Genomic DNA, 21463 nt, shown 5'->3' with positions numbered 1-21463 from the left:
GCTATCTTTTTTGCGTTTAATTTATGTCTGTAAAGAAACTTGTTGAACATTGTTCTCTGCTAAAAATGTAGGCTGTACCAGTCCCCTCTCCAGTGCCCTTGGGCCATGAGGGTACATGAAATAAATAAATAAATAAATAAATAAATAAATAAATAAATAAATAAATAAATAAATAGAGTGAGTTTGATGCCAACAGGGAAAGGTAGAACGCTCGTGGGGTAATCTGGATACCCGTCAAATCAGGAAAATGTCCGCGAAAGCGTCGCCCACATGTGCTGAATACGCTGAGCTCGAGCCCCTGGAGCACCTACTCTGTTCCTGCTGCCAGCACGATTCCCCAAGAGCAGAGTATCTTGGCGCACTCCAGAGTCTATGGCTGCCCAGCCACACCATGATGCAACTGATATTCCTGACAGGCCCCAATGTCATCCGGCGGGAAGCCTTCCGAATTGTGTTCGCCTTCCTCGAGAAGACCGACTTCATCAGACGGCTGTAGCCTAATGCCTACCGGCGAGGCTTGCACACCCCTTATCTCTGTCTTTCTAACCCTCATTCTCTTCTCCATTTGTTCTCACCTATTCCTTTTCATTCCCATTCTCCTCTCCGCTCGGACTGGGTTGTATGCTGCTGAAATCCCAAATGAGTTCAAAATATCCTCACTCCACTTCATTTCTACTTTCTATTTAAGTCACAATTCCAACTGATTATGCCGGCAGATCTACCTGACCCGATACCTTAAGACTGGGACACCACCTTCCACCAATGAAGGCGTCGAGCACGGGTGGACTTCATACGCTGCTGAACTTCCTCAAAGGCCACCATAGGGTAGGCCAGTATTGGAGACGCATCTCATACAGAACTTTCTAAGCATCCCACTCCGCAACAGGTATCGCCGAAGTCCTGCCGAAGTTTAAATTCCGGGTTTGGACATCCATCAAATACAGGATGACTGTCACAAAATATGCCATATAGCATTTATATTTTTGCACATCTTTTTATATTATCAAAGTGGACTTTTAGTGTACTCACTGATGCCGATTTACGCCAATACGCCAGACAGGTATTCCAGCTATCTCTTACGATGATGACGAATGATCGTCAGTGGCTTAGATGTAGAATTAAAAGAACAAAACGCCTCCCGTGGCCGAAATCAAACATTGGTCCCTCGCGTTATAAAGTCGCCGTCTATCGGACTCTCTATTTCGACATGACCGAAGCGGATTTGAAAACGAACACGACGCCCAAAGAATGCGACACGAGAATGATGGGCGTTGGTCTGAGCGCCGTAAGGCTGTTAGCTAGAAGACGTCAGGTCTGTCTTCCCATTTTGAGGTTTAGGGTGCTGGATTTCAAATGGCATCTTGGTGTGATGGTGGTCAGAACTTTATTTATCCACATCTTAATAGAAATCGGCGCCCGTTGGGAGCTACGGAACACCTTAACACCTCCAACAGGCCCTCACAAAGAACGCCAAACAGCACGTACCGATTGGCGCAGTACACCCCAAATCCAAACATTCAGCCTACGGGGTGAACACCTGGGAGAAGCTGTGATAATTCTAGAAAAGCAGTGCGTACCGCCACAGTAGAACATACTCGCAGTGTGTGGTTGGCCAGCTAAAAACATATCACGAGAAAGGTTCGCGTTCGTCCATCGTCGTCGTTAGATGGAAGGGTGAATGATTTTTCGTACACAATCCTATAGTTTTCTACAGTTGCTTAATTCATTGCGTGCTTCGTTTCTGTCCACCCAAGAGGCCCCAGAACATCCTCGATCCGGACGCCTATGACACATCAATCAGCCGGCGGCGCGAACAAGACACGCAGCACATTCACTCTAGAGAGGAAGCAAAGTAACCAAATAAACGGCCACCGTTTCGCAGCCACGAGTACATTCCAGGCTGTAGCAGAAGCCGCGTAGCATTACCAGTGTCATTCGAAAAGGGGGCAAGGCGAAAAACAGACATCACGACGTCAGCAGGCGCTTTGTTGGTTGTTCTTCTTTCTCCACATTAGCACTGGTATGAAAGGAGCGCACCGTCAGACAAAAAAACAGTATCGTTGAAATGTCGGGATGTGAGGTGGCTATTCTCTATGCGTGCATTATCATTGGTGACCTTCGTCTTTGATGACTCCAGCGTGCTCCCGGATTTTTGAATCTACGTGTTGGCCATGCGGCGCCTGGCTTACAGCGAAGCAACGCTTCATAGGTAGCCTCTTCGCCTGCTGACAGCCCCTTATCCTTCCAACCCGGTCGGTGGATTTCGTGGACATTCGTATCTGACATGTGCATAGAGCTGTTCATGTTTTTAGCTAACTCCTATAATTGGTTACATCCGTTGTTAGCGCTCCTTACTTGCATCACGCTGTGTCATTTACCACTCTGTATTTGTACTATGTTCTTTGTACCCGTCGTTAATGTACCTATTGTCGCGCCTGTAACATATTCACCTAGTTAAATATAAGCCTGTTTTTGTTCTGAGATTCAGTAACATCACCCGTTTTTTCCGCTCCTGTCGACCAAAGCCCCGCATCAGACCGCCACTCCCTCTTAAAGGGACACTGAAGTGATTTGTAAACAATGCGGGATTACGAGCACAAACTGTAGTCCGGAGTCCCTGGGCCCTGTTTCGACCACTCTGTGCGTGTTTACGCGAATTTATTTAGTAGAAAAATCAATTCGAAAATGCTGTCCTCCTCTCTTTACGCTCGCCCATTTTCTCTGGCGTTTTCGTGTGACGTCAGCAGGAGAGGAGCTGACAATTGGCTGCGCTACTGCACGGCTCGCCGACCTTCCTCGACCGAGTCAGTCGGCCCACCGTTTAGTCCGCCGGCCGCCAACGGGTCGTCGCAATTCGCTCGATCAGTTGAAATTAAGCCACAACACGTTTGGGAATGGAAGAATGCGCCTTTATTTACTTCGTTAGTTTGTACACTGTATCTAACTCCAAGTCAAGGTCGCTTCACACAAGCGCTGCACAAGCGCACATGCGACGCTTCGCTGACTGGTACGCCAAGGAAAATATAAGGCCTCTTGAAGGGGGAGAAGAGTGAGCGAAGTCAATATAGGTACTAAGGAAATAAAATCAACTGATATTTTTACCGTACAGCGTAAAACTAGGGTGCGGGAAGCACTTTTTTGCGCTGGGCGAACAAGCAGAGCGGTCAGCAGCACGACTACCCATCTGCGAACGCTTTCCCGTCTAGGAAATGCAATTGCTAGAAGTGAGCTATTGTGGAAACTCGGGGGACGCTTACTGCACGAGCGCAATAAAAGAAATAGTCACCTAAGCTGCTTGAAATACTAAAACTAAATAAAAGTGTAAACTGGTTATACATTATATACCTTATCTTTTCCATCGCTGCCGGCGGCCCCCTGTGGCCTAGTCGTCTGGGGTGCTAGGGATGTCATCGCGAGTGTTTTGCCAGTCACAAGTTCGAATCACCGCGGGTACATGCTTTTTTTTTATGAGTTAACTTTTTTGTTTTTCGCCGATGTTTTCTATACTGAGTTCACCTTTTTTTGGGCCGCAACGTTCACTGCTCCACGAACTAGTCCACAGAACTCGCGCAGGCTGGCACTGCCGCGCTAGCTAGTTCTCGTTGGCGTGCTGTTGCCATAAGCACCGACTGCTTGCGGGCAGTGGGCACAGGCCAGAATCAACAGACCCTTGGCCTGGTGCGAACACGCTTTTTACGATACAGGCATGAGCGAGGCAAGCTCCAAATATGGGGAAAAGCGCATGCATTTGAGCGTCTGCAGGGACGCGGAGGGCGTTCATGCACTGCGTAGGCCTCAGATAGTGAATGACTGGGAGCGTAGATAACAGCTGACGCACGTGTCCTTCAATCTCTCTCTCGAGCTCATTCGTCTCGCCGTGGCTTACGGGAGACCTCGATAGGGCATCAGCTGCGGTCAGTTCTTTGCCGGGGACGTAAACGACCTCGTAGGCGTAACGCATTAAGCGCATCCGCATCCTCTGTAGACGAGGCGTTAAGTCGTCGATGGGTTTTGAGCCAAAAAGCGCAACTAGGGGCTTGTGGTCGGTCTCAAGGCAAAACTTCATCCCAAAAACGTAGTCATGGAACTTCTCGCATGCCCAGACGAGAGAGAGACCTTCCTTTTCAATCTGAGGGTATCGACGTTCTGTTTCCGTAAGTACACGAGAGGCATAGGCGATAACAGCGAAGTGGCCGTTCTCTTGCTTTTGGCGCAATACGGCGCGGAGACCGTAGGACGACGCATCCGCTGTGATCTTCGTCGGCCTGTCGTTGCTGTACACGGCTAGAACTGGGCTGGATGAGAGCAGTTTCTTCCATTTGCCGAATGCATCCTCTTGTGCGGCCTCCCAGACGAACTCCTGCTTTGAAGACAGCATGCTGGACAAGGGCTGGAGAAGTTCGGCCATGTTCGGTACGAAACGACCGAGGTAAGTCGCCATGCCCAGTAGCCGTCGAAGTTCAGTCTTGGAAGTTGGCCTAGGCATTTCTGTGATGGCTTGAGTTTTCTCTCATCAGGTCGAACATGGTTGTTCTCGATGACGTGCCCTAAGTACGAGATTTTCGTGACGCCAAACTGACATTTATCCTTGTTTAGGGTGACACCAGCGCGTCGAATCCGCTCGAGAGTACTTCGGAGTCGCTCATCGTGTTCCTGCTTGGTCGAACCCCAGATGAGAATGTCGTCCATGTGACAGGCGACCCCATCGAGGCCTTGCAGAATGTCACTCATGCGTCGTTGGAAGTGTTCAGGAGCAGAGCAAATGCCGAAGGGTAGACGATTAAAGCAAAAACGACCAAAGGGCGTTATAAAGGTCGTGATCAATTTGCTTCTCTCAGTCAGCGGGATCTGCCAAAAACCCGAGGTTGCGTCGATTTTCGAGAACCATGCGGCTCCTCGAAGCATGCCAAGGGTGTGTTCAACAGCTGGGATGGGATGCCACTCGCGGAGTACAGACTTGTTTAGTTCCGTGTAGTCTACACAAATTCGGAGTGCCCCCGAAGGCTTGAGTACGACGACCATTGGCGCGCACCATGCTGTGGGTTGCGTGACAGGAGTAATTACGCCAACTTCCTTCATACGTTGTAGCTCTGCCCTGGTTTTTTCGTAGAGGGGAAGCGGTACCCGTCGTGGAGACGTCAGGGCAAACGGAGTTGCGTCAGGTTGGAGCACGATGTCATACTCCTGTTGCAGCTTTCCGAGCCCTTGGAAAACGTCGGGAAAATCTCTTTCTATGTTTAAATCCAAAACAGTGTTCACAGACGGGAACAAGCCAAGGTTGGTGATGGCTGGTTTGCCAAGTAGGGCTGTGCGCAGACCGGGTAAGATGTAGACATTTCCTACGCTTTCTCGGCCATTGAGCTTGAAACGAAGCCTTGCCAGTCCCGAGATGCGCAGAGTCTTTCCATCTGGACCCTGAAGCCTCCGGTCGGGGGAAGTCAGAACGACGTGCTTGAAGAGCTGTCGGAATTGTCGCTCCGGGATAACAGTCTCATCCGCTCCCGTGTCGATTTTGAATACCAGGGTCTGGGACTCGACGAGGGGAGAGACTTCCCACCTGGATGAAGCCGTCGTCGCCATGAGGCCCAGGAAACCTGGCTCCTGCTCGATGTTCCGAAGAGCATTTGTTGAGCGGCAGACGGTTTGGAAATGGCCCTTTTTCCCGCACTTCTGGCAGACGCAGTCTTTAGCAGGACAGATGGCCCTCACGTGACGCTCTTTGCCACACCAGCCGCATGATTTCTTGAAACGCCTCGGGTGGTGTGTGGTTGGGGGTGGCGTTGCAACTGGGTCTTTAACGGGTCTACTACGCCGTACTTTCAGAGCGTCGAGGTTGACAGCTTCCTTTGGCGTGCCCGATAAGAGTTCTGCCTGCTGCTGTTGGACTGCTTCATTCTGACGAGCGATGGTTAGCGCCTTCATTAGGTCTAAGCTGGGGTCAAGCTGCAGAGTTTGCGACAGTTTATGGTTCTTGAGGCCCACGACTAGTCTGTCTCGAATTAACTCTTCGCGGAGCTCCCCGTAGTTACAAGAATCTGCTAGTGCGTGTAGGGCTGTTGCGAAATCTTCGACTGACTCACCATCCAGCTGGACTCGGGTGTTGAATTTCGCCCGCTCGTAGATGATGTTTCGCCGCGGTATGAAGTAGTCCTCGAAGCCCTTAAGCACTGCGTCGAAGTTCTTCTGTTCGTCAGTAGTCAGCTTGAAGGTATTGCAGATGTCCTCTGCCTGGGGTCCCATGAGGTAGACCAGTGCATCCACCTGGCATTCTTTGGGTCGATCGCTGAGCCCTGAAGCAGCCCGGTAGCGGAGGCGCCCCCTCCTACCAACATCACAGCTTAGTTTGTGCGGCCGCCGCAAACCGCGCATGGTAGTTTTTCTTCTTTCGCGCTTTGTAAAATAATTACAGATTTGTCAACCGGATAAACGATGAAAAGTGTGCTAATTTGAGCCAGTCTACACAGTGCAAGCAAAAACGGGAGCTTGACAAATTCACTTCAGTGTCCCTTTAAAGGGACATTGAAGTGATTTGTAAACATTGTGGGATTGCGAGCGCAAATTGTAGTTCGGAGTTCCTAGGCCATGTTTAAACCGTTCTGAGCGCGTTTACGCGAATTTATTATTATAAAAATCAATTCCAAAATGCTGTCTTCCTCTATGCACCCTCGCCCATTTTCTGTGGCGTTTTCGTGTGACGTAGGGAGGAGATGAGCTGGCAATTGGCTGCGCTACTGCATGGCTCCCCGGCCTTCAGACAGAGTCATTCGACCCATCGTTTCGTCCGCCGGTCGCCGACGGGTCGTCCCAATTCGTTCGCTCGGTTGAAACGAAGCCAGGACGCGTCTGTGAATAGAAGAATGTGCCTTTCTTTACTTCGTTAGTTTGTACACTGTATCTAGCTCCATGTCAAGGTCGCTTCACACAAGCGCGGCACAAGCCCACATGCGACGCTTCGCTAACTGGTACGCCAGTAGAAAAATATAAGGCCTCTTGAAGGCGGGAGAAGAGTCAGCGAAGTCAATATAGGTACTAAGGAAATAAAATCAACTGATACTTTTACCGTGCAGCGTAAAACTAGGGTGCGGTGAGCACTTTCTTGCGCTGGGCGAACAAGCACAGCGGTCAGCAGCACGACTACGCATCTGCGAACGCTTTTCCGTCTAAGCAATGCAATTGCTAGACGTGAGATATTGTGGAAACTTGGGGGACGCTTACTGCACGAGCGTAATACAACGAATAGTCACGTAAGGTGCTTGAAATGCTAAAACTAAAGAAAAGGGTAAACTGGTTATACATTATATACCTTATATATATTATACATTATATACATAATATATAATGTATATACATTATATACATTATATGTATATACGCAGAATGGTGGGCTCCGCGCGAGCTGCGTCAGCGGCCAACGCAGGCCGTGGTAACTCGTTTTATTCCGTTCCCAAGGACTACAGGATTATTCTGCCGCAAATACCTTCAGGAGAAGAAATTAACCGCACAGTTGTGCTGCATTGTGACACCAAGGGACGACCGTACATAATAGAAGATTTTCGGCAGCCGCTCAAGGACTTAGGTGTCATTCAGGAGGTGAGTGGCATTGGCGGGTTCCAAATGTCACACGTGTGGCTTGTGAAGTTTCGCACGGATGACGCGAAGAAGAAGATTGTGGACGCAGGGCACCTAGACGTGAAAAAGCGGGTGTGTCTGGTGGTTGACCCCAACAGACAGGAAATTCGCGCGAAACTTCATTGGGTGTCATTTGATGTGACGAATGACACTATCCGACGTTTATTCGGGGCGTACAGTGAAGTGAAGGACGTGACCAGTGAACGCTGGAGAGTAGAGGACTTTGAAAACGCCGACTCGAGTCAAGGTCACGCCCGCTCGTCTTCGAGAGGGCGTGACCTTGGACTGCCTCCCACACCAGCTACGGCTGGGCAAAGGTACGGTTATTGTGGTCGTGCCTGGAAGAGCGCCCATGTGCCTACGCTGTAACACTGCGGGACACATTCGCAGGGAATGCCGGGCCCCGAAATGCAGCGAGTGTCACGGTTTCGGACATGAGCAAGCTGAATGTACGCGTTCGTACGCGGGCGCAGCAAGACGCGGCACGGACGACGAACACACCGACTTGGTGATGGATGAAGAAGAAGCAGAGAACGCTGCCTCAGCTTTTAAGTGCGATGCACTTCTTAAGCGACCCTGAACCTGCGTCCACCGGCGATGTCCGCATAGCATACCCACGTGGGGGATTGGCCAGGAATCTCCTCGTCTTCCTTGGCAACGGGGGGAGATGGGGATTGGCCAGGAATCTCCTCGTCTTCCTTGGCAACGGGGGGAGATGGGCGCGCGCTGCCTGGCCGCTGACATGGCACATACCCACGTGGGGGATTGGCCAGGAATCGGGCGTGAGAAGGGCTAATGCACCCGCTTAAAGGAGTACTGACACGAAATTTCAAAGCTGAGATCCGCTCTAGCAATCAATTGGCGATGTCCGCATAGCATACCCACGTGGGGGATTGCCCAGGAATCTCCTCGTCTTCCTTGGCAACGGGGGGAGATGGGCGCGCGCTGCCTGGCCGCTGACATGGCACATACCCACGTGGGGGATTGGCCAGGAATCGGGCGTGAGAAGGGCTAATGCACCCGCTTAAAGGAGTACTGACACGAAATTTCAAAGCTGAGATCCGCTCTAGCAATCAAGTACAACGGCAACACAAATAGGTGTCTGTGAATAAATGCATCTTTCTTTCTTTGTAGTTGTGTGTGTGTGTGTGATCTCTCTTTCGCGAACATTACCGAACCGCGCAAATTCAACTCGTGCATTCCCACTTTCACATTCTTCCCCTCGGGGAAATGCGGGCAATTTTTTCGAACGAGGTCAAGGAGGACGCAGACGTGAAAGCTACAACGGAGTCTGTCGTAAGCGAAGTGGCAGAAACAGACGCAAAGGAGCTACCGGCGGACGCGACATCAACAGGTGATAACGCGTCCAGCCAGACGCAGCAAGAACCAACGGCGAACGCAACCCAAGACAGCAACGCGGAAAATATGGAACACCTCAGAAACTGAGTCTCAGAAACTGAGACAGCAGTATTTGCAAATAAAAAAAAATAAAGAAGGCTCGTCAAAGTGGCGAAGGGAGCAAACTACGGATATGACAGATGGGCAACGGCTGCCACACCTAGAGCAGAAGTGGAAAGTCGTCGTCGGGAAGAAGAGAAATGTGAACAAACAACGGTCGTCGTCGCTTTCACGCGACGGAAAGTGATCTGGTTCAGTGTCATTGACTCACATGCCGTAATTAGAAAGGTAAGCGCAGTGCTCTTTGCCCGGTTTCTCTAATCAATTATGCCAGTAGAAGTAGCTAAACCGTTGCGATTTGCTATGCTTAATGTGAGAGGGCTGGCGACGAAAAAGTGGCAAAAGTAGTTATATCGATTAGCCACGGAAAAGGCCATCGATGTCTTTGCTGTTCAAGAGACTAAAATTGACCGCGAAGGCCAGACAGAGCGCACGGCGCGACGGTTCGACAATCAGTATAACGTATGTGTCAGCCACGCTGTTGGAAATTCGGCAGGGTGTCTTCTTTTTATTAGAAAGAGTATTGGCGCTCTGATAGAAAGTGTTACTGCATGTGTGAATGGAAGATTTATTGTGTGCGACTTTACACTGTCAAATCAGGAATGGAGAGTTATATGTTTATATGCGTCAACTAAAGTTCAAGCGCGAAAGGAAGATTTCCAATCGGTGGGAAACTATTGCAAATCGGATCGTTTCCTAGTGTTATTCGGAGACTTCAAGTGTGTTTGTTCTTCGCGCGATAAAATGAGTGCAACGCCGTTTCGGGATGCAAGTACAGTTATTTTGAGTGATATAATTAATGAAATTGGTCTAGAATATGTTGGAGCGACTTTTAACAATGAGCCCGTGTTCTTTACACACTTCCAAGGTACTAGCCACGCTAGACTGGACAGAGCGTATCTATCCTTAGAATGGATTCCAGATTGTCGAGAATACGAAGTTTGTCCGGTGACTTTCAGTGATCACTGCTTGGTTTTGTTTTGCATTTGCAGGAAAACAAAAAATAAGAATGCCTTTAGTTGGGAACGGTGGAAACTAAATGGGAAGCTTTTAGAAGATGACGTGTTCGTAGCTAATACGCTTACGTTGCTAGAAAGTTTGAAAAATGAGGGCAGCTGCCATTGTGAAGGATGGGAACTCTTCAAACAGGGTGTAAAAATCAAAGCAATTGAAAGATCGAGCCATCTAAAGCATGAGGCGACAAAGCAAGAGGCCTTATTGCGGGCAAACTTAGAAGCCTTGTTAGCCGAAGAATGCATCAAACCTGGCGAGTACAAAAATGACATACGAACAGTAAAGCAAAAACTTGAAGCGATAGACACAGAGTGTTACCGTGGCGCGCTTGTAAGGGCAAGGGCTGAAAAGATAACTGCGGGCGAAATGCCGTCCAAACGAGCCTTAGGCCTTGAGAAATGGCATGCGCGGCGCAATGACATCGTGGTAATAGAAAATAATGGAACAATTACTCGTGATACAAACATTATAGAAACTGTCTTTTTTCAGTACTATAGTGAGCTCTCCGCAAAACATGAAGTTAAATATGAAATATTTAAGCAAGATTTTTTGAAGTAATGCCCAGATTAGATGAAGAAACAAAAGTATACTTGGAAATCCCCATTTCTCTTGATGAAGTCGTGAAAGCCATAGAGAATTTAAATCCTGAAAAATCCCCTGGACCGGATGGTTTAACGGCTGCTTTTTATAAGAAATTTAAGAATGAAATTGCGCCGGTGCTGCAAATGGTTTTTTATGAGGCATACGATCTCGACGTACTACCCCCATCCTTCTCTACGTCACGCACTGTACTGATCCCCTAAATGGACGATGCCGTCAAACTCAGATATGTGAAATCTTACCGGCCTATATGCTCGACAAATGTAGACTATAAAATTTTAATGAACGTATTAGCTAGCAGGCTCCAAACAGTAATGCAAGATATTGTATGTTCACACCAGACTTGTGGGATCAGAGGGCGGACTATATTCACGAATGTACATAAGGCGCGTCGTATTCTGGAGTGTTGTGATGGCACACAATCTGGGGTCGCAATGCTCCAGATTGACTTGGAGAAGGCTTTCGATCGTGTGCCGCACGATATCTTATTTCAAATTTTAGAGTACATTAATTTCGGCAAAGTTATTCGAAATGGAGTGCGTATGGCGTACAGTAAATGCACAACCCGTCTTATAGTTAATAAGGCAGTTGGAAAAAGAGTTGAGGTGCAGCGATCGGTGAGGCAAGGATGCCCGATATCCCCACTCCTTTTCTGCATATATATCGAGACGTTATGCTTAAGTGTTAATAAGAGCAGTAACATTCAAGGCTTTCGGTTGCAAATGACGGAAGTTCGACTACTAGCGTACGCGGGTGACATTGCAGTATTCTGCACTACTAAAGAAAGCATTCTTGAGGTAGTACAAACCGTGAAACACTTTTGCTTAGCTAGCGGTAGTGCAGTAAACTGGTTAAATGCTTAGGCTTTTGGCATGGCGAATGGCAGTCCACGCCAAGCGTTTTCGCCAACATCCAGTGGGTCACGAGTCCTGTTAAGCACCTGGGGGTGCCACTAGACAGTTATCAAGACAGTGACCCTTACTGGGCCAAGCAACTCAAGGAACTCGGAGAAAAGACAGAGAAGTGGAAAGGGTGGGGTTTATCAATGTTTGCGAGAGCCACAGTTTGCAATTTGTTTTTTATAAGCAAGCTGTGGTATGTAATGCAAGTTTTGCATTGTTCAAGGACTAATATTCAGAAATTTCATCGTGTGTTTGCCGCGTTTTTCTGGAGTTCATCATGGGAAAGAACGAACAGAACGAACCTCTTTCGGAAAGTGCGTGAAGGCGGACTTGGTTTATCGCACTTATTTTTAGGGCAAGTGGTCAATAGATTTCTGTTTCTTCGTGATATTGAAGACGCGTTTCTTAGGATGGTTTGTCAGCTGCGACTTTGAAGACTTTTGCCTGAATTTGTTGTGAGCTCTGAGTACATGAGGGGAACTGTACGTGGATTTTTTAAGGAGGTGGTGTGGTCATACCGTTTTCTTTCAGTGCGTTTTTCTTTAGAGTACTTAAGCGGGGTGAGTCGGAAGCAACTGTACAAAGATATCGTCGAGAGTGTATTGCCAGTGCCAATATACTGCAGCAAGTGTAATCTAAGGCCTGAGAGAGATGTACGCGAGTGAAAAGAAGGATGGTACCAGGTGGAGTGAAATCTTTCTTTTTTAAACTCCATACTGGAACACTGGAAGTAAAGACCTGGATGGAGGAAAAGGGATGGTTTGTGCCATGGGGTGTGTGCTGTTTTCTGTGTCGGAAGCCAGAAACAATTGAGCACGTGTTCTTGGACTGTTGGGGCGCGGTGTTCTTTTGGGACATCCTACAGCGAACACTAAAAAAAGATTTGCCTGTCGATGCTTACGGTATTAGGATTTTGAATGTTGAAAATGAGGACGGTGTGCCGCTTGACACAATTATGCTATATGGACTACATAGAATCTGGAGAAACAGGATGGCGGTACGCTACTCCAACCCAGATGCCAGGATCATCAGACACTACTTCAAATAGTCAATAGGTTCTTTTGTGCAGATACAGAAACTTCAGCCCTCTAAACCAGAGTGGCTACCCACAATTGAAGCATTGTTGGTAATGAAAGAATATTGAAATCACCCCGCTTGCCCAAGAAGGGCTGCAATTCTAGTGTTTGTATTGAGTATTGAGTGTACAGATTATCAGTTACGTGTGTCTTTGTTTTGTCATCCTGTCAAAGAAGGCAATAAAAAAAATGAGTGGTCTGGAGTGCTAGTTATTTCATTGCCAGTGTTTTGCAAGTCGTGAGTTCGAATCCCCGCGGGTGAATTCATTTTTTTATGAGTTAACTTTTTCGTTTTCCGCCGATGTTTTCTGTGTTGAGTTTACCTTTTTTGGGCCGCAACGTTCATTGCTCCACGAACTAGTTCACAGAACGCGCGCAGGCTGACACTAGCGCGCTAGTGAGTTCTCGTTGGCGTACTGTTACCATAAGCACCGACTGCTTGCAGGCAGTGGGCACAGGCCAGACTCAACACACCCTTGGCCTGGTGCGAACACGCTTGTTACGATAAAGGCATGCGTGATGCAAGCTCCAAATATGGGGGACGCGGAGGGCGTCATTCACTGCGTAGGCCTCGGGTAGTGATTGCTACGATTCCAAGCCGTCCTGAGAGGCTTATCTTATGCATTTTACAGCCGACAACATGGCAGAAGCGCGGGACGACGATTACTGAGGTATTGAGAATGCCCATCCAACGATGCCGTCGGATGGCGAGCACGTTGTTTTACAGAACCGAAGCCGAAACTTGTTTGGTTGCTAACCTTGGGCATCGTCCAATCACGCTGCGTCTGCTCCCATCGTCACAGCCTTTAGTTTGTGCGGTCGCCGCAAACCGCCCATGGTAGTTCTTCTTCTTTTGCGCTTTGTAAAATAATTACCGACTTGTCAACCGGATAAACGATGAAAAGTGTGCTAATTTGAGCCAGTCTACGCAGTGCAAGCAAAAACAGGAGCTTAACAAATTCACTTCAGTGTCAATTTAACATGTGACTGTAGACTCAATGGTTTCGTTTTCTCGTTGGCATTGACTTCCACGTCTTTCCAAATGGGCAAACCTTAGAAAGCAGTGACCCTAACTTAAACCGCCCACTGAACAATCGCTGAAGTCGTGCCGCAATTTTGTATGTAAAATTTTTACACATATAATACAGGCCCCCACCAGAGGGCCATGAACACAAAATGTAGGTTTATTTCATTCGAATGATTGCATCATTTGAATAACACTCTCCTTGTGTTTAACGCAAAGTACGCCAAACAATGCTGCTCGGGCACATCCAATCGCGGGCCACAGATAGCGGCAACGAAGACAACCACATTTTCAACATAAAGTAGCCCAAACTAAGCTGTGCATTGAGCAAAACCGAGTGGGCATGCGACTGTCCAGCTACCTTTACGCTGTTAAGCTATGACGTAGTATGGACTGATTCTTGCGACTTGCTGAGGCAGGAGAAATCCAGCACAACATAAAAATATTGTAGGACTTCAAAAGAAACCATGTGCTGCGCTATTTAGTGCATATTCTTTTATTGTACCAAAAATTCTGGGTAGACGACAGAGGTTGAGAACACGTAAAAATAGAAGCAGTTAGTGTGGCTCTGTGCGGCCGACGCTGTTAACACACCTCTTTGGTGCTTTGGACTTGCTGGCACAATCCAGGAGAACTGACATTAGCGACACGGTCACTTACGTGACAGCTTTTGTCGCGACGCTGTTGGTTCCCCGCTTGTGTATCTAAAAGCTGGACACACGCCTTATACAGGGCCACTTGGGGAATCCACTAAGCAAGAAATATCGTCAAACTCTCGTCCCATCTCTCTATGCGAAGTTTGAACACACACTCACTGGGGCACCCACTCAGGAACTGATATTGCCGAACCCAGGCTCCAGGAGTGTACCAGAAATTTCTACACAAATCTAATACAAGAATACTTAATGCATTCACAGGTCAAGAGATGCTGTGGAATGGTGCGGCAGTTACTCGTGACCAATTTGGAGAGACGTTTACTACGATGTGTCCAAAGAAGGTATACGGACAATTATTTCTATTCTTTTAAAAAAGGGAATGGATACCGATTACGTGTTTTGTTCGTGATTTATGCCCAACGTCCCCTACACTGCACCGACTTCGGCGCCACATTTATATAGTTTTATATTCGAGTTTGGCGCCATAAATGCTCATTAAGATGCCCTAAAACTCCCAGCAGCTGTACACGTGCTAGAAAACTGACAGCAATTAAATCGCCCCTTATATTGCCATCTAAGCGTCGAGAAAACAAGAAAATGCATTTTTATCACCACCGTAGAGAAATTTTATTAACTGTCTTCAACACGCCCAAGTGGCACTCGAAGTGGACTGTTTACATAGTCATCCAAAGCAAAGCCAAATTACGAAGAACATTTTGCTATACAGGCGAGCTGTTAAGGCCTATCTACATGGCCCATATAATATCGACGATAATACATTTCATGTACTATATCGTTCAATAAAATACCACTATGTTTTCAACGCCACCCCTTCTTTTCGGACTGCCGGATGAGCTTCGAGGGGCTCTTGCCGCTATGCCATCCAAAAAAGCCCTAACTAGAATATCTACCACACGTCCTCTTTCGACGCCCAATCAGGGGAGCAGGGCCATCGCAACGTCTCTGGAAAAGGAGGCGTACGTGGTCAGCTCAAATTATCAAAGTCCGGCTAGGGTGATCCTAGAGATAGAACCGGTAAATTCACCTGACGCTCAGTGGGTGCAACTGTGGTCGTTACTCTGCATTCAACATCCGCCATTGCAGTTGAAGCATCAGTTTAAACAGCATCACTATCAATTGGTACAAACGTTGGCATGGCCTTTTCACCAGGGTGCACATTCGACGGTGCAGATAATGCAACCATCAAGACGGCATCAATAGCAGCGAAGACAAATGTCGCCACTTTTTCAGAGGGTTTTGCATATAATTTTGCAGCACAAGCAATAGCCGAAACAGCATCACTAGAAGTGCTAACGTCCATTTCCTCTGCTCTTTTTCCCGGGTTTGATTTGAGGCGTTGCATAGACAGAATCGGTGGCGCTTTCGTCCCTCTCGGGGTGGCCAGAAGTGGCAGCGGCTATATCACCTGGGTCGACTTCCGATGTTTCAACCAACAGAACTGTCGATGTAGCACCACTTTTAGTGGTTGCAGTTGATGTCACCAATGTTTCGCCTGGCTGCACCTTTGGTGCCGCACGTGAAGCAACCGTCGAAATTACATCAGTGTCATTGTGTTTTACCTGCGATGTTTCATTTGCAGGAACAGTACGAGTTGGGTTACAATCGAAGGTGCTAGAGGGGAGTGCAGCTGTGTTCTTGGGATCAACAACGGTCTTTAAATTGAAAGGTGGCTTAGATGTAGCGCAGGTGTTGTTGGTGCCAAGCGGGATCTCTGCTCTTTCATCAAGGGAGCCCTCTGACATACTAGTTGCCAACAGTGATGCACCATCGCCTTTGGTGGGCGCACCTTTGGAAGCCGCTTTTTCACCGGGGTTTGCCTCTGTAGTTCCAAGAACCACAACCTTTGGTGCAGCCGCCGATTTTGACCCTTTCTTGCTTTCGGAGCTTCTCCGTATGGTGTGTCCGAACTCATGCTCTTTTTCCTTGGTGTGGCTCGGGGCGTTTCCAACGATGCTAATCTTCGGTCCACGGTGTAAGATTTCGTCTGAATTGGCGGCAGCGCCTTTCTTTGAGTCCACATTTGGTGCCTCATTAGCAGGCGCCATAGAGGTACCATTGTTGTCAGTGGAGGCAAGTGACGTCATTACTCTTTCACCAAGGGCGCCGTCAGACCTTTGAAAACCCGCCACTGATGCCGCATTGCTGTAACTGGGCCCAGCAGTGGTCCCCTTATCTTCGTTAGGTTGTACCTCCACTGTTTCAAGCGAAGCGACCATCTTCGCAGCCGCGGTGTTTGACCCTTTCTTGCTTTCGGAACTTGTCTGAATTGCTCGTCCCAGCTGATGCTCACCTTTCTTGGTGCGAATAGAGGCTTTTCTGACGATGCTAATATTGTCCGCCGGTAATTTTGTGGGGTCCCCCACGGCCGCTTCATTGGAAGGTATCGCAGTTGTACCATTGTTGTACGTGGGGCCAAGCGAGGTCGCTGTTCTATTAGAAACGGCACTGTCCAACATACGAGGTGCCACCCCTGATATCACATCACTGTCGCTTGGCCTAGTAGGGGTCATCCTATTTAAGGTAGGTTTTTCTTCCGAAGTAACAAGGGAAATAACCATCGCCTTAGCCGCTGAGTTCGACTCTCTGTTGTATTCGGAAGTTCTCGGAATCTTGTGCCCGCGCTCATGCTCTCCTTGATGGGTGTGGCTCGAGGCTTTTCGAAGGACACTAATCTTCGAGCCATGACCTAATCTTTCAGGAGAATCAGTTGCTGTTTTTTTCTTGGGTTCCACATCGGCCGGTTCATTAGTAGGCGGCAATATTACAGAAACGCTGTTAATGGGTCCAAGCGAAGTCTCTGCTGTGTCACCAAGAGTTCCCACTGACCCAAGAAGAGCCACCACTGAAGCCACATCGGTATCAGTGGGCCCAGCAGTGGTCAAACATTTTTGCTTCGGTTTCGCCTCCGATGTTTGCTGGGAAACTGTCGTCGCCACAGCCCCTGAATCCGGTCGTGTGTTACTTTCGGATCTTCTCCGATTCTTGTGCCCGAGGTCATGCTCTCCTTTCTTGGTGTGGCTCGGGGCTTTTCCAGCGATGCTAATCTTCGAGCCATGACCTAATCTTTCAGGAGAATCAGTTGCTGTTTTTTTCTTGGGGTCCACATCGGCCGGTTCATTAGTAGGCGGCAATATTATAGAAACGCTGTTAATGGGGCCAAGCGAAGTCTCTGCTGTGTCATCAAGGGTTCCCACCGACCCAAGAAGAGCCACCACTGAAGCCGCATCGGTATCAGTGGGGCCAGCAGTGGTCAAGCATTTTTGCTTGGGCTTCGCCTCCGATGTTTGCTGGGAAACTGTCATTGCCACAGCCCCTGTATTCGGTCGGGTGTTGCTTTCGGAACTTCTCCGATTCTTGTGCCCGAGGTCATGCTCTCCTTTCTTGGTGTGGCTCGAGACTTTTCCAGTGATGCTGATCTTCGAGCCATTTCGTAATGTTTCGGCAGAATTGGCTCTCGCTCTTTTTTTGGGGTCCACATCGGCCGGTTCATTAGTAGGCGGCAATATTGTAGAAACGCTGCTAATGGGGCCAAGCGAAGCCTCTGCTGTGTCCCTAAGAGTTCCCACCGACCCAAGAAGAGCCACCACTGAAGCCGCATCGGTATCAGTGGGCGCAGCAGTGGTTAAACATTTTTGCTTCGGCTTCACCTCCGATGCTTGTTGGGAAACTGTCGTCACCACAGCCACTGAATTCGGTCGTGTGTTACTTTCGGAACTCCTCCGATTCTTGTGCCCGATGTCATGCTCTCCTTTCTTGTTGTGGCTCGGGACTTTTCCAGGGATGCTAATCTTCGAGTCATGGCGTAATATATCGGTAGAATTGGCTCTTGCTCTTTTCTTGTGGTCCTCATGGGCCGGTCCACTGGAAGGCGCCATAGATGAAGCATCGCTGTAAGTGGGGCCAAGCGGCATCGCTGCTCTTGCACCAAGGGCAACCTCCGACCAACGACGAGCCGCCACTGATGCGGCATCGCTGTCACTAGGCCCAGCAGTGGTCGTTCGTTTTCCACTGGTGTTCACCTCTGAACCTGCGCGTGAAACAGCACTCGCCACAGCACCTGAGTGCGACTCTTTCTTGCTTTCGGAAGTTCTCCGACTCCTGTGACCGGGATCATGTTCTCTTTGCTTGGTGTGGTTGTGGCTCGGGTCTTTTCCAGCAACGCTGATGTGCGAGCCACGACGTAATATTTCGGCAGCATTGGCTCTCGCTCTTTTCATGTGGTCTTCATCGATCGGTTCCTTGGGAGGCACCATAAGCGTAGCATCACTGTACGTAGAGCCAATTGACGTCGCCGATGTTTCAACAGTGGCACCCTCCAACCGATGACGAGTCACCACTGATGCAGCATCGCTGCCGCTAGGCCCAGCAGTGATCATTACTTTTCCACTGGGGTTTACCTCCGAACTTCCACGGGAAACAACACTCTCCACAGCAGCTGAGTGCGACCCTTTTTTGCTTTCGGAATTTTTCCGCGCCTTGCGTACCAGCTCGTGCTCTCCTTCCTTTGTATGGCTTGCAGCTTTTCCAATGACGCACATCTTCGAGCCACGGCGAAAAGTGTCGGCTACATCAGCACCCGCCTTTTCTGACCGTAGACTCTCAAGGCTGGTGCCCTTTGCATTGATTGATTGAGAGGCAACACCCTTCCCTGTGCCTGACATACCTTCTGCAGGCAACTTTATCAAGCTCGCGATGCTGGTTGGCTTGCTTGAAAGACGTTTTGCGCCTGCTACGCTCGCTCCGCTACCCGAGTCTTTACATGTGTCTGTGTCACTGGTGTGGACGTGCTTCTTGGTGTCATGGACGGACTTCTTGGTGTCATGTCCTGCAGAAAAGGTAAAGGAAAAAGTAAGAACCAATACAACCCACGAAAGCGGAGCGAAGTGTAGAGCTAGGTAAGGAAGCATAACAAGATGTAGAGGGCTTTAAACTTCTTATGTTCTTTGTTCAAAAAACATACATCCATACCTATAAAAAGAAGTGCCCGACTGACTGACTGACTGACTGACTGACTGACTGACTCATCAACGCCAAGCCAAACCTGCTAGATCTAGAGACTTAAAATTTCGCGAGTTTATTTGCGTCATTGAGTAAGTGCTCACTAAGGCACGTTTTTTAGAAATTGCACTCCTTACCGAGGATCAGGGTGAAATTGTGGTTTCGCGAATTCGTAATTTTCTCGGTCACCTTTTCAAATATCGAAGCTCTTTTTGCTGATATATGTAGCCCTTAAGAATACGTAAAAAGTAGTTTTTGGATTGCGTCCTAACCTACACTAGCGAGGTGTTTCCGAATTCCGGAAATAAACGGGTGTTCCTAAAGACTCTCCAATAAATCTTTCACGGATTCAGTCATCCAACTGTTTTTTGCTAGCATGTGTTACTCATACAAATGCACAGAACCGTTTTTAAGGATTTCGCCCTGCGACGCAGCTAAAAGGGCAAAATTATTTTTACGAATGACACGGCTGATGAGACAAAAAGGCCCAACAGGTTGTGTACACGTCTAGCCAAACTGCTCTTTTAAACGACTACAGATTCCGTGACGACATTTTGATTACGGTGTTGGAGGTCAATATGTCTGAAAATGTTAAAAATTCTACCACGGAGAGAGTGAAAAGCTGTAAAATAATTTTTCAGATATTACTTTTTTACCGCTCGCCATTTGAGATATCGAACTGGTTTTTGTTGAGATAGGCAACTTACTCACGTATCTAAACACTGTTCTACAACATTTTTCAATGACACCCTCCCATCAGAGGCAAGCAGGATTTCGGGAAAACAACGTGTTTTTACACATTCGTAAATATCCACACGGCCAGTTGATATCTCCCATTCGTTTTTTCTTGGAAATGCTGCCAATTTAATTGCCCAAAAATCACTTTCACAGGATTTTTCCTGACATGCTGTTAACAAGGCCAGCGATATTTTGTAATCTGCATCCTTCTGGACGTAAAAGTCAGTTGCGTTTTCACGGGTTCGCTTAGCGGTTGCCATCTGTTGACAACTTCAGGAACTACCGTCTTCCGTAGCAGCTGGTGTCATATATCATAAATGTAAAAGGGAAGATGTACCAGTAAAAAGTGCAAAGGTTAGCGCTCGACATCTGATGGGACTTCCTGCGACGCCGCGCCTCCCGTAGGGAGCCCGTGTTACTTGTGATAAAACTGTACCGTTGAACTTCGTTCATATATCTTCTGAGATACAACTTCCCATAAGGAAGAATACCCCTCACCCAGTCGGCCTCCATCGTGCGTTCCCAGTGCAATCTCCTGCCGAATTCAAGGTGTGTTTACAACCTAGCTCTCTTTCTTGTATCATATTAAGAGTGCAAGCAAAACAACCTCCCCCTTCTTCTATCCACTTATCTTATCCATGAGCTGTGGGAGAACCTGGTGACTAACAGCGACCTGGATTTCCACACAATACTTCCTCCAGAGCGACGGCTGCCCACTCATCACATGGCTTTCTGAAATTAGGAACCACTCTCACTTAGCCGGCTCCATAAAAATTTTTTCACTCACTGACTCACTCGCTTGAGTGCGCCATCTTGATGCAATTTGTTTAGCGAGAGTTGGAGTAAAACATGAGTGCCAGTCGTTTCACATCACCACGACGCGCCTGCGGTTGGAGCCCATGTGCTGACATCAGGCAGGCGCTCCCGAGTGTGTACCACTTCCCAATGACGTAGCCTAATATGGCGACTAACAAATAAACGGACTAGTGTCATACCCATTGCTGTCCTTAATATAATGGCCCACCCGCGCACCACCGGGCACTACCGCTAGTAAGCTATAAACGCATAAGGGTGTTCTTCCTCCTCACGCACGTCGAGCATATGCAAGTTTGTTTGCACAGATTCAGTCACTCGCTGAATGCTCGGTAGCGGACAATGGACGCCCGAAATAAGTTGCACCCTCTGCTACCCTGCTTTAGTTCAACTTATCCAGATACCTCATCAATGCATAGCGTATCCGGCCTCCTTCGGTTTAGTCGCAATTCTTGAACTGGATTGACAAATTGAAAGCGCCCTGAAAACATCGAATCCCTAGGTCATGCGTCATGGATCGTGCTTATGTCTGGG

This window comes from Haemaphysalis longicornis, unplaced genomic scaffold (genome assembly GCF_048455015.1).
Source record: "Haemaphysalis longicornis isolate Haplotype H1 unplaced genomic scaffold, Haemaphysalis longicornis Haplotype H1 scaffold_9, whole genome shotgun sequence".
NCBI lineage: Eukaryota > Metazoa > Arthropoda > Arachnida > Ixodida > Ixodidae > Haemaphysalis > Haemaphysalis longicornis.
This window is presented reverse-complemented; position numbering follows the sequence as displayed.